Raw genomic sequence first — 13,355 nt, 5'->3', positions numbered from 1 at the left:
TCCTTGATGGTGGACTTATTCATTTGGTTATCTCTTTCCTGTTCAGTTAATCTCTCTAAATATTACCATAGTGCCCCCTTATGATGAAATATGACTAAAAAATTAATCCTCATGAACATCCATTTTATTCTCCTAACCCTTGATAGAAACATTAAAGTTGACAATCTATATTTTTAAAATGCTTATTAAAAGTACCCACAAGAACATTTAATAATTCAGTTACACAATTCAAGAAACAATCATCAGGTGTCTAGGCTGTGCATAGACTGTGCTAGATGTTTTGCAGGATTTAAAAAAGCATAATTAGCGATGAATTTCATTCATTGGGATGTAACAGGGATTCAATGGTTTTCTAACATTTTAGGCATCTATACTTATTCTTCTGTGTGTCAAAAATTCTGCAGGACTCACTGCCTTAAAAATTACAGGAAGTTCTTCAGCTCCCCTTCTTGCTGTTCTTACTTCTTTAGCAGATGTGCTTCGAAAACTTTACATAGTAGGTCTCTTTTAAAATAAAAAAAAAAAAGCATCATATGGAAAATGCTGTTTCTGGCCAAATCTCTCTCACTTCTCATTAAAATTTAAATTCCCATTAGTCAGGTAGTCTTTCAGATGACCAGAAGTGCTAATTGACCCTTTAGGAGGTCTCAGCTTTATTCGACGTGGGCATTTTGTTTGAGATTGTTATAGTTCTGGCAAAGTGTAGTTATGAAAGCATTTAGAAATCACATAATTGATCTCATTACTCAAAACTGTTAAAGTAAGGAAGTTGTGGAGAGTGCTACAGAAGATTGGACAGAACACGTGGGCGGGCTGGGCTGGGCTGGACCAGTTCCCAGCTGCTCCTGTTCACCAGGGGGTGCTGAACTGCCGGCTGCCCCCTGGTCTCCAGGAGTGCTATCTGAGCCCCCCAGTTATCGGCTTTTATTTAGCCGGGGAGTTGAGGCTTCATGTTCTGCCAAGGTGCTTTGTGAGGCGACTACAGTAATCTTCCTCCTGGGAGTGGTCCTAAGATTGACCAGTTCTTGGAACTCCTCTTGGGGATGCATTGACATTGTTGCTCGTTCAGCACATATTTATGTTTGATAAGACAGGGCTACTGCCCTAGAGTTTCTCAGCTGGTAAAGTCAGAGATTTGTTTTCAGGCTAATTAATTTATTGAGCTTTCACTGGTGGATAGATTTTTTTCCCCTTAAATAGTGGGCTTTTTTTCTTCTTAAACCAACACAGCAATTTGTTCTCAAAGTCACTTGTGGTATAAATTGAAAGACTCATTAGAAACAGAAATGAAAGCTCAAAGTGTCTAATTATCTGATAAAGGGGGGGAAAAATCCATCAGTGAAAGCCAGCAGAATCCTAAAAGCAATTAGTGTCTGGGGATCAATCGGGAAGTTAAGGTGCTACACATTTGATTTGGTGGGAGATTACTGATGAAAGAGAGTAAAGAGGTCCTTTTTGTGTTCTAAATACCATTCTTGATTGCACCTGATTAGTAAGGTGATGATCACTAGTCCAACTCACTTTACCTAGGAAGAAACTGAGGCTGAAAAGAGGAGGTGAAGTGACTTGCTTGGATCATTGTGAAGGAACTTGCCAAATACACAGAAAATTTAGTGGGTTGTGATCTGTCTTTCAAGAGGTGCTAGGGTTGTTCTACTCCTACAGACAGAAATAAGAACTATTCTAAGTAATGGAGAGGCAGATTTCAATTGAACATAAGGAAAACAATTTTTGAAGGTGTCTCAAAACAGAATAGTGACTGACTGGAGGTAATAGCTCTCCTTACCTTAAATCTTCAACTGCAGATGGGGTGACAGCTTTGGGGGGAGGGAGTGTTGTGCAGCAGGAATTCCTCTTTTGGGACAAACAGGCAGATGACAGAGAAGGTCCTTTGCAATACTGAGATTTGTTGATTCTGGCAGTAGGGGCCCACCTCTGAGGTCCTGTCCCTTATTCTTTTACCACATCACTAGGAAAACAACTGTAAGTACAGGTTCTATTAACTGGGTCAGTAGCTTCTTTTTATTCAGGCTTATGTTTCTCACCCATTTGCTTTTGATTGGCCCTGGACAAATTAAGGGAGTGATTTAGGGTCATTCTAAACGATGATTACTGACTTGGAGGAACAAGCAGATTGAAGAAACCTCTGCCAAATTGGGGGGGGGGTATTGATTATTGACTTATAGAATTACTTCCTTTCCTTCCCAGCCCTGAGTATTCCCATTTTTAATTTGAGGAAATGAGAGCAGAATCATAGCATTATAAGAGTGTTACAATGAACTGAGAGAGAATGATTTCTTCTCTGTGTTTTATAGATGAGTAAACTGGGGTTCAGATAAGTTGAATCAATTTGCCCCTTGATCACTTTCCTTGTCCTTGAGGTATTCATTACCATTAGCTAAAGAATAGTAACAAAAAGGCAGCTAGATGACCCAGTGGATAGAGTACCAGCCCTGAAGTCAGGAGGACCTGAATTCAAATTCAGCCTCCAAACACTTAGCACTTCCTAGCTGTATGATCTTGGGCAAGTCATTTAACCCCAATTGTCTCACCAAAAAAAAAAAAGGCAAAAAGTTACTACAAGTCAGGTCATAAAAACACATCGACTTAGTGAAATTACTTGGAATTTAGAGCTCTTAATATAAGGTAGGATTATAAAATAAGATTTATTTTAGAAAATCTCTGTATACCTGCCTTTATGCAAAGCATTGGGCCAAGAACTGTGGAGGGATAAGGGAAATGAATTAGGGAATCACTTTTTAAAGTATTTGGTAATTGAGTTAATTGTCATAAAAATGATATAAACCATGTTCGTAACATGCTTCCATGATACATTGCAGTTATGAAATATTTTGCAGGCGACATTTCATTTGATCTTCACGATTTTCTTGTGAGATTGACATTATCAATATTACTGTACACATTTGATAGACGATAGTATATGTTTGTGGACCTCATTTTCCAGTTTCTTGATTTGCTGGGCTTTTAAAATAAGTGTCTTTATATTTTAAATGATCTCTTGGCTGTGAGGTGAAAACAAATGTTTTGATTGCCACTTGCGAATATGGTGTGGAGTGGTGTTGGCCCACAGGGTGCCCCAAACCTGGGGGCAGTTTTTCTAGAGCCTCTTTGTGAGGGAGGGGTGTGTCCCAAGTAACAGGCAATAGATTTCAAGATGTTTTAAACATAATGGATTAAGAAACATTCCTTGTTATTGAGGACTAAAGTTGTCTTCAACTGGTGATGAGCAATAACGTGGACTATAATAACTTCGTAGATAATCTCTGAGTCAAGAAAGAAAAAAATCATTATTAATCATCTATGCCGTAGAAATATTTAATTTTTTAAGATGACTAATTGTTACAGCTATTTGTTTAACACATGTTTCTTGGAACGTTTACTATTCATGTCAGTATTTTACTACCTTTTCTGGATCATTCAAAAAATTTGGATATAGACCCTATACTTAAGGAGTTTATAATCTTATTGGTTAAATTATCTCAGAAGATTTTATACTCAAAACTATAAGCACTATAGCTTTAAATTCTTTGTTATTCCTTTGTAGGACTTTATGGTAGCATGAATATAATAGTCATTCTGTAATTAGGCATTGAGTCAGATTAATAAAATCTGAAGTAGTCTTTTTTCTTCTTTTTTTTTTTTTTTTTTTTTTTGTGTGTGGTGAATGAAGGAATGAATGATCTGTGTTCTAGTGATTTAACCTGTAGTTTCTGTATAGCTCTTATGAGTGCTTTAATAATTTTTAAATACCTTCTGACAACCAAGAAAATTCCAGCTTGAGTATGTAAGTGGAATTTGCTGTCAAAGTGATAGATTGTTTTCTAACCCAGATAGCCAAAATTAATAAATACCCTTACAAGTTCTTGAATGTTATAAGTAAAAGGCATTTTAAATTTATTAAACAGACACTTGTAGAATCTATATCATATATAGATTGTTCATTTTCAGTGGGTTGTCCTTTCATATATATTTGATAAACAGACTATTAAATCTACCAGTTGAGAAAGTAGCTAACTAATGAATTTTTAGAAGAGAGATTAGGGACAGCTAGGTGGCACAGTGGATAGAGCACCAGCCTTGAATTCAAGAGGACCTGAGTTCAAATCTGGTCTCAGACACTTAGCACTTCCTAGCTGTGTGATCCTGGGCAAGTCACTTAACCCCAACCTCAAAAAAAAAAAAAAAAAAAAAAAAAGAATGGGACATAGAAGAGAGATTATAAGATATGGTTATAATGTAATACAATAATTTAACATTTTGAACAAAGGTATTAAAACTTATATGTACAAATGTGAAATGTCCTTCAGAATACTTGTCTTGGAAAACAATATGTATATCCTAACAATATTGTTTTGGTTCAGAAGATTTTTCAATTCTTTTGGAGAAGAACATCATGGTTAAAGTTTCAGAATGAAGTCTCTAACTCTCGTGTTCTCAGTGCCAGGGATTGTTCCCTCTCCATCCCCTTCTCTTCAGTAGCCAGTATCTTTAAGTCCTTTGAAGCACTATCTCTGAAAAAACTCGGCTTGAAATTTCAAAATCACTAGTGGTTTAGAGGACTATAGATAGATGGAGGGGAGGTTTCAGGGTGTTTGGTGAGTCCTCAGAATTTGTGGAGTAAATGAGGATGAGGGCGTCCATAAGCTAAGCATCATATTGTTCAGGTTCGCTACAACCTCAATAGCTATGTCCTGTTGTTCTCCACAGAATCTCTTGCTATTGAAAGAGAAATGGCCTGGTCTGGGATGGGAGGACAGTCAGGTGTGCAGGACTCCGGGTTGGGAACATTCTGCTAAATACTAGTAGTATAACCAAAAAAAAAAAAAAAAAATCATTAGATGGGAATCAGTGCTTATGATTTCCAAGGTCACTCATTTTCATTTCTTCTTCACCAAAAGTTTTCAACTCTTCTGTGAATTCTTCCTCTCCATATCCTCTCCCATTAGATCACATTTTAAACTTTCTTATTGGGAGTCAATGGAATAATACATATATCGGTATAAAGGACAGCTTCTTCAGAGTATATGTGATACAGATCATAAAGTGATGCCTTTAGATGCTACATTCTAGGAGGAAAGCAGATAAACTCTTTATTGAAATCATGGCTGTGAGGGAGACTGGAAGACATTTCTGATATTGCCACTGTGTATGTTGCATAAGTTGGTTTCCTGCTTCAGTAAACTCTTAGATTTGTTGTCTTTTGTTGGTTTATCTTGGTTAATAAAGCAGTGTGGGTGGGAGAGGAAGTTTTCAACACCTTTGCAGTCTGAAAAATCTGTGGGCCAAGAAGGTGCTATTAGGAAGTGGGCAATGTCACTATTGCATCTAATTATGGGAGTTAGGTGCTTAATAAGAGCCGATGTAAGTGGTTAGAAGGAGCACAATATTTAGAGACATAGCTATTTGACCTTGAAGCTTTGAGTCAATAAGGATATATATGTGTGTGTGTGTACATATATTCATATACACATACCATTATTTTCTTAGATGATGTTCATATTGTAAAAGTGGGTTCATAGGGAATCTCCGACTACCTTTTATTTGTTGTAATAACTTTTTAAAAAGACTTAGAAAGCTTATCATTAACTTATGTACAATAAGATTTAAGAAGTTATAATTCTATTTGACTTAACGCATATGCATTATAAAGCAGAAGATATTGCAGCTTTGGATTTTGGTTTTCACTAATTCAGAAAAGTTGGTTCAATGAGTCCAATCTGTATTTCTCCCTACTCTACAGCATGTACTTCAGTGTTCTTATCTGTAAGATGGTGGGAAGTGGGAGATGGAGGGGGAAAGGGAGGGAATTAGTTGGATAGCCTCTGAGGTCAGATCACTGATCTCATAACTATTGTACATTTCCATCATAGTTTAATTTTAGCATTTCAAATTATTTCCTCTGTGCCTTGTCATCCTTTGTTGTCAGAGACAGATTGTAGTGCTGGGTCATGGAAGAAACATATTATTGATCCCTGTATTCTCGAATTCCATCTTTCCTTTATTGTTTGATTCTATTCTCCCCCCACAAAGATCAAAAGTAGGGGGGAAAAGAGAGCTAAATATGGATATGCAAATGTGTACATCACTGTTCTCCTTGTGTTGATCTTTGGTCTGTCTAGCTACTTTTGGTTTTGGCTCCTTTAAGCTGTGTCTTGTTGCTTCTGCTCCAGTAAACCTCCCTGGAACTATTGCTGTTGAGTCTCTGGCTACAGAGAAAGAAGAGAGAGTAGAGAGACAAGGATACTTATAGATAGAAGTGGTTTCTATTAGAGTATTCTCGCAAAATTTCTACAACAGGATTGTTAATATTTTTCTAGTCTTTCTATTAAAGTGAACTAGGAAATATTAATATTAGATAGATTCTAGTTTTCAGAGGCAACATTATAGATGTACCTTGGAAGTAAAACAAAATTCTATTTAGGAAAAGGGATGTGAATCCTGAGATAGAATAGCTGTATTAGGTGGTATCTGGTTAACTTTAAAAAAGTTAATATTAAAATGTCATTTGAAATCTGCATTTTCTTTCATGTCTCACCTTTTTTCTAACTATACTATTCCTGAATTTGATTCACTCTACCATAACCATTGTGGATTTTTAGCAAGTGTTATTATCGGTAGCCTTATAATCCAGTACTGCCATATTGCAAGAACACATGAGCCCCAAAGCAAAATGTGAGCTAACAAATTCAGCCAGTGAAAAAGGTGAAAATTGACTTTCAGGTGATGATAGAATGGTGAGAAGTTAGAGCTTGGGAAATTTTCCCTTGTGTTGTCATCCTTGTTCTCTATCTCAATTTGAACTGGTCTGAGTATACAGTAGAGAAATCTCAACATCAGGAACTCTGTAATACAGACACTTACACATGCCTGTCACATCCACACACCATTGACATTAAGGGAATTCACGATATTCAGTTTAGTTAAGGAAAAGAACTTAACCTCAAGAAAAGGAAAACCGCATTAAAAAACAACAACAACAACAACAAAAAAAAAAAACTGTTAAAGTTAACTAGGAAATTTTATCCAGGAGCTTTTATGTGTTCTTATATATTACTCTGTATCCATCATGTGTTCCAAATGAAATCTGTAATTGGGGGGAGGAAACCTTTGATCACCTTCTATTTTGGACATCTTTGTCTAGACACAATCACAATACACTTGGCAGTTTTTTTACTTAAATGGCTCTTTTCTCATAAGTATCTCATCTCTGGTGAGGGCTTCGCCATCCTTCAGCTTCTCTGCCTTCTTTACTGCCTTCCCTCCTAAGCTAATTGAGTGGCAAGCAGAGAAATTATGATGTCTATTAAACTCTAATATCCTACATTCTTCTTACTCTTCCCATGATAGAAAGTAAGCTGCTTGAGGGCAAGTGTGCTCTTGCGCTTGCTCTCCCTCTCTTTGTCTCTGTCTGTCTGTCTGTCTCTCTCTCACACACACACATGTACACATACATGTACACATGTCTTGGTCTCTCCAGTGCCTGGTGGGATGTCTGTCTGTCTGACACAGAGTAGACCCTTCCTAAATGCTAGTTGATTATAGTTTTCCCCTCCCTAGCTCATGGAACTCACAGCTGACAAAATGAGATTCCTGGAGGAGATTCCATCCCTTTTCTCATCCAAAAGCTTCAGGGACTTCCCATTGCTTCCAGAACATGGGAGGAGGCTCCTGGACCCAACCAGAACCTATTCTGCCATTCCAGATATGTTTCTCCTTATTTCCTGGGCCCCGCAAGCTTGTTTCCTGGTGGTTCTCCCTCCTGGAGGTACTGGCTCTCTATGCCAGGCTCCCCCTTGGCTTCTTTCACCCTAAGTCCTGCTGCCCCTCCTCCCTCTGAAATGCACTCTCTCTCCTCCTGTCCCCCATGGCACCCTCAGCTGCTCCTTCCTCGAGCCCCCTCAGGCACTTCCCTTCCATATGTGCTAGCTTTTCTCTGAATGCAGCGTTCTAACCCCCTCAGGAGAATGGAAGCCTCTTGAGGTCTGGCTGTTTCATTTCTGCCTTTGGCTTCCTCACAGCTGAGCTTGTGTATGACACAAGAAATGTTGTACATGCTTGATAACAGTCACAGAAACAAGCTACAAGTATCCAGACAGGACAGGGCACAGAGTCTGAGACATCTCCTGCTCCAAAAGCATCAGTAGCCCTCAGGCAGCTCTCAGGCCTGGGGCCCAACTCTCTCCTCCTCCCACATCACAGCTCTGCTTCTGCAGGTTCCTTCTGTGTCTCCTCATTCCTTCCTCAGTCGAAGTTTCCTTTTTTTTTTTTTTTTTTTTTTTTTTTTCTTGCCAACACCTCAGTGATAGAGCCATAAATTCGCAGCTAGAATGCACCTGAAAGGCATCAGGTCCCATCCCTCATCAGACAAACTAGAGGCCCAGCAAATTCAGCAGCTTGATCGCAGACTCCCCTTGAGTGAGCATCAGAACCCAGCAGCTGACCTCCAGGGCCAAGGCCGCCATACTCCTTACAGGAGAGTGTGGGTTAGTCAGCCGGTTCCCACTTAGTGGCTCCAGAGATTGTTTTTGTTTTTATTGACTTATTTTATTTTATTTTTGCTATAACAAGTAGAATGATGATGAATGTTTTTTATATACGTAGTTCCTTTCCTCCTTTTTACTATGTGGGGAAATGTCCTATAAAGAAATGGCTCCCTTGCTTTCAAGAGTTTGCACCAAGCTGTACCAGTTTCCTGACTGATTTAGCAAAATTTTAATTTTTTTTTTGATGGTTTTAATGGGATCTTTATTCTGTTCCATTCATGTTATAAAGACCTTGACTTTGTGATTTTCATAGTCATTAAATGACTATTGAGTGAATTCATTAAGGAACGTGTTTAGAAATGGGGAAAAATAATTATTGTAATATACCTATGACTGTTTGGATGTTTGTGAATATTTTAATTGAAAAAGCTTGAAAACTAATATAAATAAAGAGTATCAAAACATCTTCTTTTCACCCAAGCAGAGAGGCAGTTTGGCTGTGCAATGAGTAGAGTGGTAGGTCTGGAGTCAAGAACATCTGAGTACAAATCCAGCCTCAGACTAGCTGGGCAAGGCACTTAGCCTCAGCTGTAACATGGTACCTACTTCCAAGGCTTGTTGTAAGGATCTAGTGAGATAACACTTGTAAACACCATAGCATTAACTGCTAGTCATCCTCGTCTTCATCAACATCATCATCATCATCATCATCATCATCATCATCATCATCATCATCATCATCATCGCTTTGAAGACCTGAAATAGCCACAAGTTGTGCTTCTGTTTAAAAAAAAAAGATGCTGATGGCCTTTATTGATTTAACTAGACTACAGTAAAACCCCATTAATTTGGACTCAACCAATTTAGAATTCATGGTAAGGGTAAAACCCTGCCATGGGTCATACCTTTACAAATGGTTATATATGACAAAATTATGTTGGTAATTTGCTTTAAAGGAATTTTTACAAGAAAATTCTCTCTGGTACCTTTATTCTGAAGATTTCTTTCTTTTGACTAAGGACCACTGTAAAATTTTGTTTTCTGATCTTCGTAATAATCTATAAAGCTCAAAACAGACTAAAGTTAGAAGGAACTTGAATACCTGCATGACATTTGAGAATTGCCTTCATAAAAGGGATTGGCTCAAAAGAAAAAAAATATCACTAGATTTCTAGGCCCTATAATGATTATTTGCTCTGGCCCACTTGTTCAGAGGAGGGGATAATTTAGTGTTTCTTTAGTTTTTCCTTACTTTCAAGCTTTTTTTCTCAAGAAATAGTTACCCATCCATTCCCTCCATTTTTAGTTTTTAACCTTAGAATTATCAGTATCTCCTCCTCCCATCTTCTCATGTTTTAGCAACTTAGAGAAGGAAAAAGGTGTTTTGTGCTCCTCTCCTTATCTTTGAGCATCACATATGGGGATTTTTACTTTTCCAATTGGCCTGAAACATAACAAAACTTGAAGGGGTTTTAAATTTTACTGCCACTATTGGAAATAATCACTTGTACCAAAGACCCCTCATGGATTGATGAATCTGTGACAAGCCTTCGTTCTTGTTTTTTCTTAAAGTGGATTGTCTTCACAAAAGATCTTATTTTAGAAATTAAAATTCATTTGTTTGAGGAGGAAGCTAGCCTAGAACGAAAGATAGCTTTCTACAAAATGATTGATTTGTAATTTAGGGATAAAAAAGGATTTTTCTTTCAAAACAGGATAGTCCACTGTCTTCTCTCCCTTTCTGTGCCAGGGCAGAACTGTATGTATAAGGTTAATTAGTTTGAATAGTTTGGCAAAATGTAGGCTCTGTTTGGGACAGATTTCAAACAGTTCTGGGATGAAGCCCTTTTAGAGCCTTTTTAAAAATGTGGTTTGATACATATTTTAGCAGTAAATTGACTTACGAGCTCTCAACTTGAAGTGATTTTGTTTAAGTGAAGTAACTTAGCCTGTAATTGGTGGAAATTTTTGCTTCCATAATCCCTACTGAGGGCAACAATCTCCCCAAATCCTTACTCTTTGGTCTGGCACCTGAGCCCCAAACCTCCCATGGAGATCTGCTCTAATCTACTTGTTTTCTCTTTCTTCTTTTCTTTGGGAAATAGTGTTTGTAGATTTTAACTAAACACACCTAGATACACACACATACATACAACACAAACATACACATACAACACACATATATACATACTCACATTCACACACGCCTACGTACACATGAACAACCCACCTGTACACACACTTACAAGCACACATGTGCACACATACACACAGGATGCAATACATGCACACCAACCCAGACACACATACGCCTATACGTGCACATATATGTGTGTATGCACACACTTACACAATACACTTACATATACACATGTACATAAACACACACATATACACACACTGGTAACAACAAAACTACTTTGGTTCCTCTCATCTGATTTCTGTTTGTGACCTTATCTTGATTATAATCATGTTTCAGTGAGTTAGAGGCCTATGAGATTTTTTTTGGTGTATCTCCAGTTTGGAGACTGCAGGGGGCCAGGTTTGTACTGGGGATGCCGGCTGGTGCTGTCCGGCTGCTGGTGCTGGGCCGGTGCCACCTGGCTGCTGGCTGGTGGGGAGTGAAAGGGAAGAAGCAGGGTCTCTTGGAGCTTTGTGTCTGGACCATGCTCTGCCCCTGATGGTGGAGGCTCTGCTGGGACTCTCCCTGCTTCCCTCCAGGGAGGTGGCCATGGGATGGGCACTGGACGTTTGGGTGTCTCCTGTATCTCATTCATCTTGGTACCTTCCTTCTGAGATTACCTCTAATTGATTTATCATGTCTAGATTCCCTCTCCCACTGGACTGTAATTTCCTTGAGAGTTTTTGCCTTTTTTGTATTACTGGTACTCAGCTTGGCATCCAGGTGGCATGTGAGTGTACACAAGACCCTGAGTTCAGATGCAGCCTCAGGAATTTATTAGTTGTGTGAGCCTGGGCAAGCCCCTTGACCTTCCTCTGCCTCAGTTTTCTCATTTTCAAAGTGAAGTTAATAATAACACCTACCCCACAGAACTGTTGTGAGATGATGACTGAAAAGTCCCTCGCATGTAGTAAGCACTAGGGCAGTGTTTGCTGTCCTTATGTTGGTTGTGGCGGAGCTTCACACGGTGACTGGCACTAGCAGGCCCAATAAGGACTTGATGACTTGGCTTATTCTGATGTAATAAGAGAATGGGCAGCTGGGTGTAGCAGAGGTTAGAGCTCTGGGGGCCTGGAGTCAGGAAGGCTCCTCTTCCTGAGTTCTGATCTGGCCTCAGACGCTTATTAGCCATGTGATTCTGGGCAAGTCATTTCACCCTATTTGCCTCAGTTTCCTTATTTGTAAAATGAGACATAAATTATGGCCAACCACTCCAATGTCTTTGCCAAATGGGTTACGGAGAGTCAGACACAACCGAGATGACTGAACAGCAGAGGAGACAATGGCGTGACTTGGGGTCTCCTCAAGACTGCAGTCTTCAGTGTACCACAGGGGTCCCCAGAACAAGTCGGGCTGGACTCCTCCACTGTGTCGGGGTAAGCCCTCCCTGGCTTTGGCACGAGGACTTTGCTCACAACTGCCCTCCCACGGGCTCTGACTCCCTGTTCACCCCCATGCCGATGTCCTCGTCCAGTGCGTTACCAGTCTGCATTCCAGCAGCAGTGCCTCTGCCCTTTGCAGTTTGGATACATTTCTCATGGATATTGCTCTTGACTTCATAAGGCTGCTGCCAAGATCTAATGGGATCGCCCCCTTCCCTGGTCTTTACAAAAGAACTTTCTTTTACTTAGAAGTCAATAGGAAAAATGCCAGAGGGGAAAGGAAGTTGTTTAGAGGCAGTGTCAGTTAAACAACATTATTTTTTCACTGCCATGCTAGTGATTTTAACCATCTGTGGCCATAAGATTTGTGCTATGATAAATCAAGTACTAATATATATTTGTACTTTTTACTAAAATGTTAATAATGTTGGTAATGGCCAACATTTCTAGAATTGAATTAGCCCAGAGGAAGTATGAAATGTGCACAGTTGGAGAAGCCCTCCAAACATTCATAGGGACTTTCTGTGTCTGACCTGTGGCCGAGCACTCTGAACTCATAGCAGTCTCATCCACTACGCCGGATGCCCCGTAGCTCGACTAACATAGTGACTTTATTTTGGTCCTCCTGGAGAATGGAGGAGGGCAGCCAACCCACTGTGTGCCAGGCACTGGCCAGCACTAGACAGCATTCTCTCGCTGGATCCTCAAGGCCATCCTGGGAGTTGGTGTTCATGAGCTGCCATATTTTCAGAGCTCCTGGGCCCAGACCATGTAGGAGGCCCTGACTGTGTCAAGGACAAAGTCCCCCTGGCCGACCTAGTTTGTTGGATTCCCCGGGTGTCCTTGGTGGGCAGGACAAGTGCCAGCCAGTCTGTGCCAGCCTGGGTCCTGTGCGGATAAGTCCTATTCATAGTCTAGTGGTTCCCAAGGGAAAAGCCTTCCTGCCCTTCCTTCCCTGTCTAGCCTCTCCTTTTTTCCCTCTTTCTTTGTACCATCATGAACATGCAAACTTCTATAAGGATGTGAACTCTCTGGAATCTACATGTGGCCTCATTTTTCTTGCAATAAACCTGGTTTTCAGCTAAGTCTCCAGAGGTGGTGATTGCCTGTTGACAGTAAATGCTGTTGTTAACCCTTTTTTACAAACAGATTAAGTGATGTCCCCAAGATTACAACTAGTAAATCCTTGAGACTGGTCTTGAATTACAGGCCCAACACTCTAGCCACTTGACTTGGAGTACATTCTGTAACGGTTTTGGGGAGAGTGGGAAACAGAATTCTTATTTG

The 13,355-nt window shown here is 39.7% G+C and overlaps 1 protein-coding gene across 1 annotated transcript in view; it reads left to right on the top strand.

Moving 5' to 3' along the window:
• The window catches only part of CMC1 (C-X9-C motif containing 1), a 91,601-nt gene that overhangs the window by 29,264 nt on the left and 48,982 nt on the right, over positions 1-13,355 (top strand). The window lies entirely within an intron of this gene.

Source organism: Sminthopsis crassicaudata, chromosome 5, assembly GCF_048593235.1.
Source record: "Sminthopsis crassicaudata isolate SCR6 chromosome 5, ASM4859323v1, whole genome shotgun sequence".
Lineage (NCBI taxonomy): Eukaryota > Metazoa > Chordata > Mammalia > Dasyuromorphia > Dasyuridae > Sminthopsis > Sminthopsis crassicaudata.
This window is presented reverse-complemented; position numbering and strand designations above follow the sequence as displayed.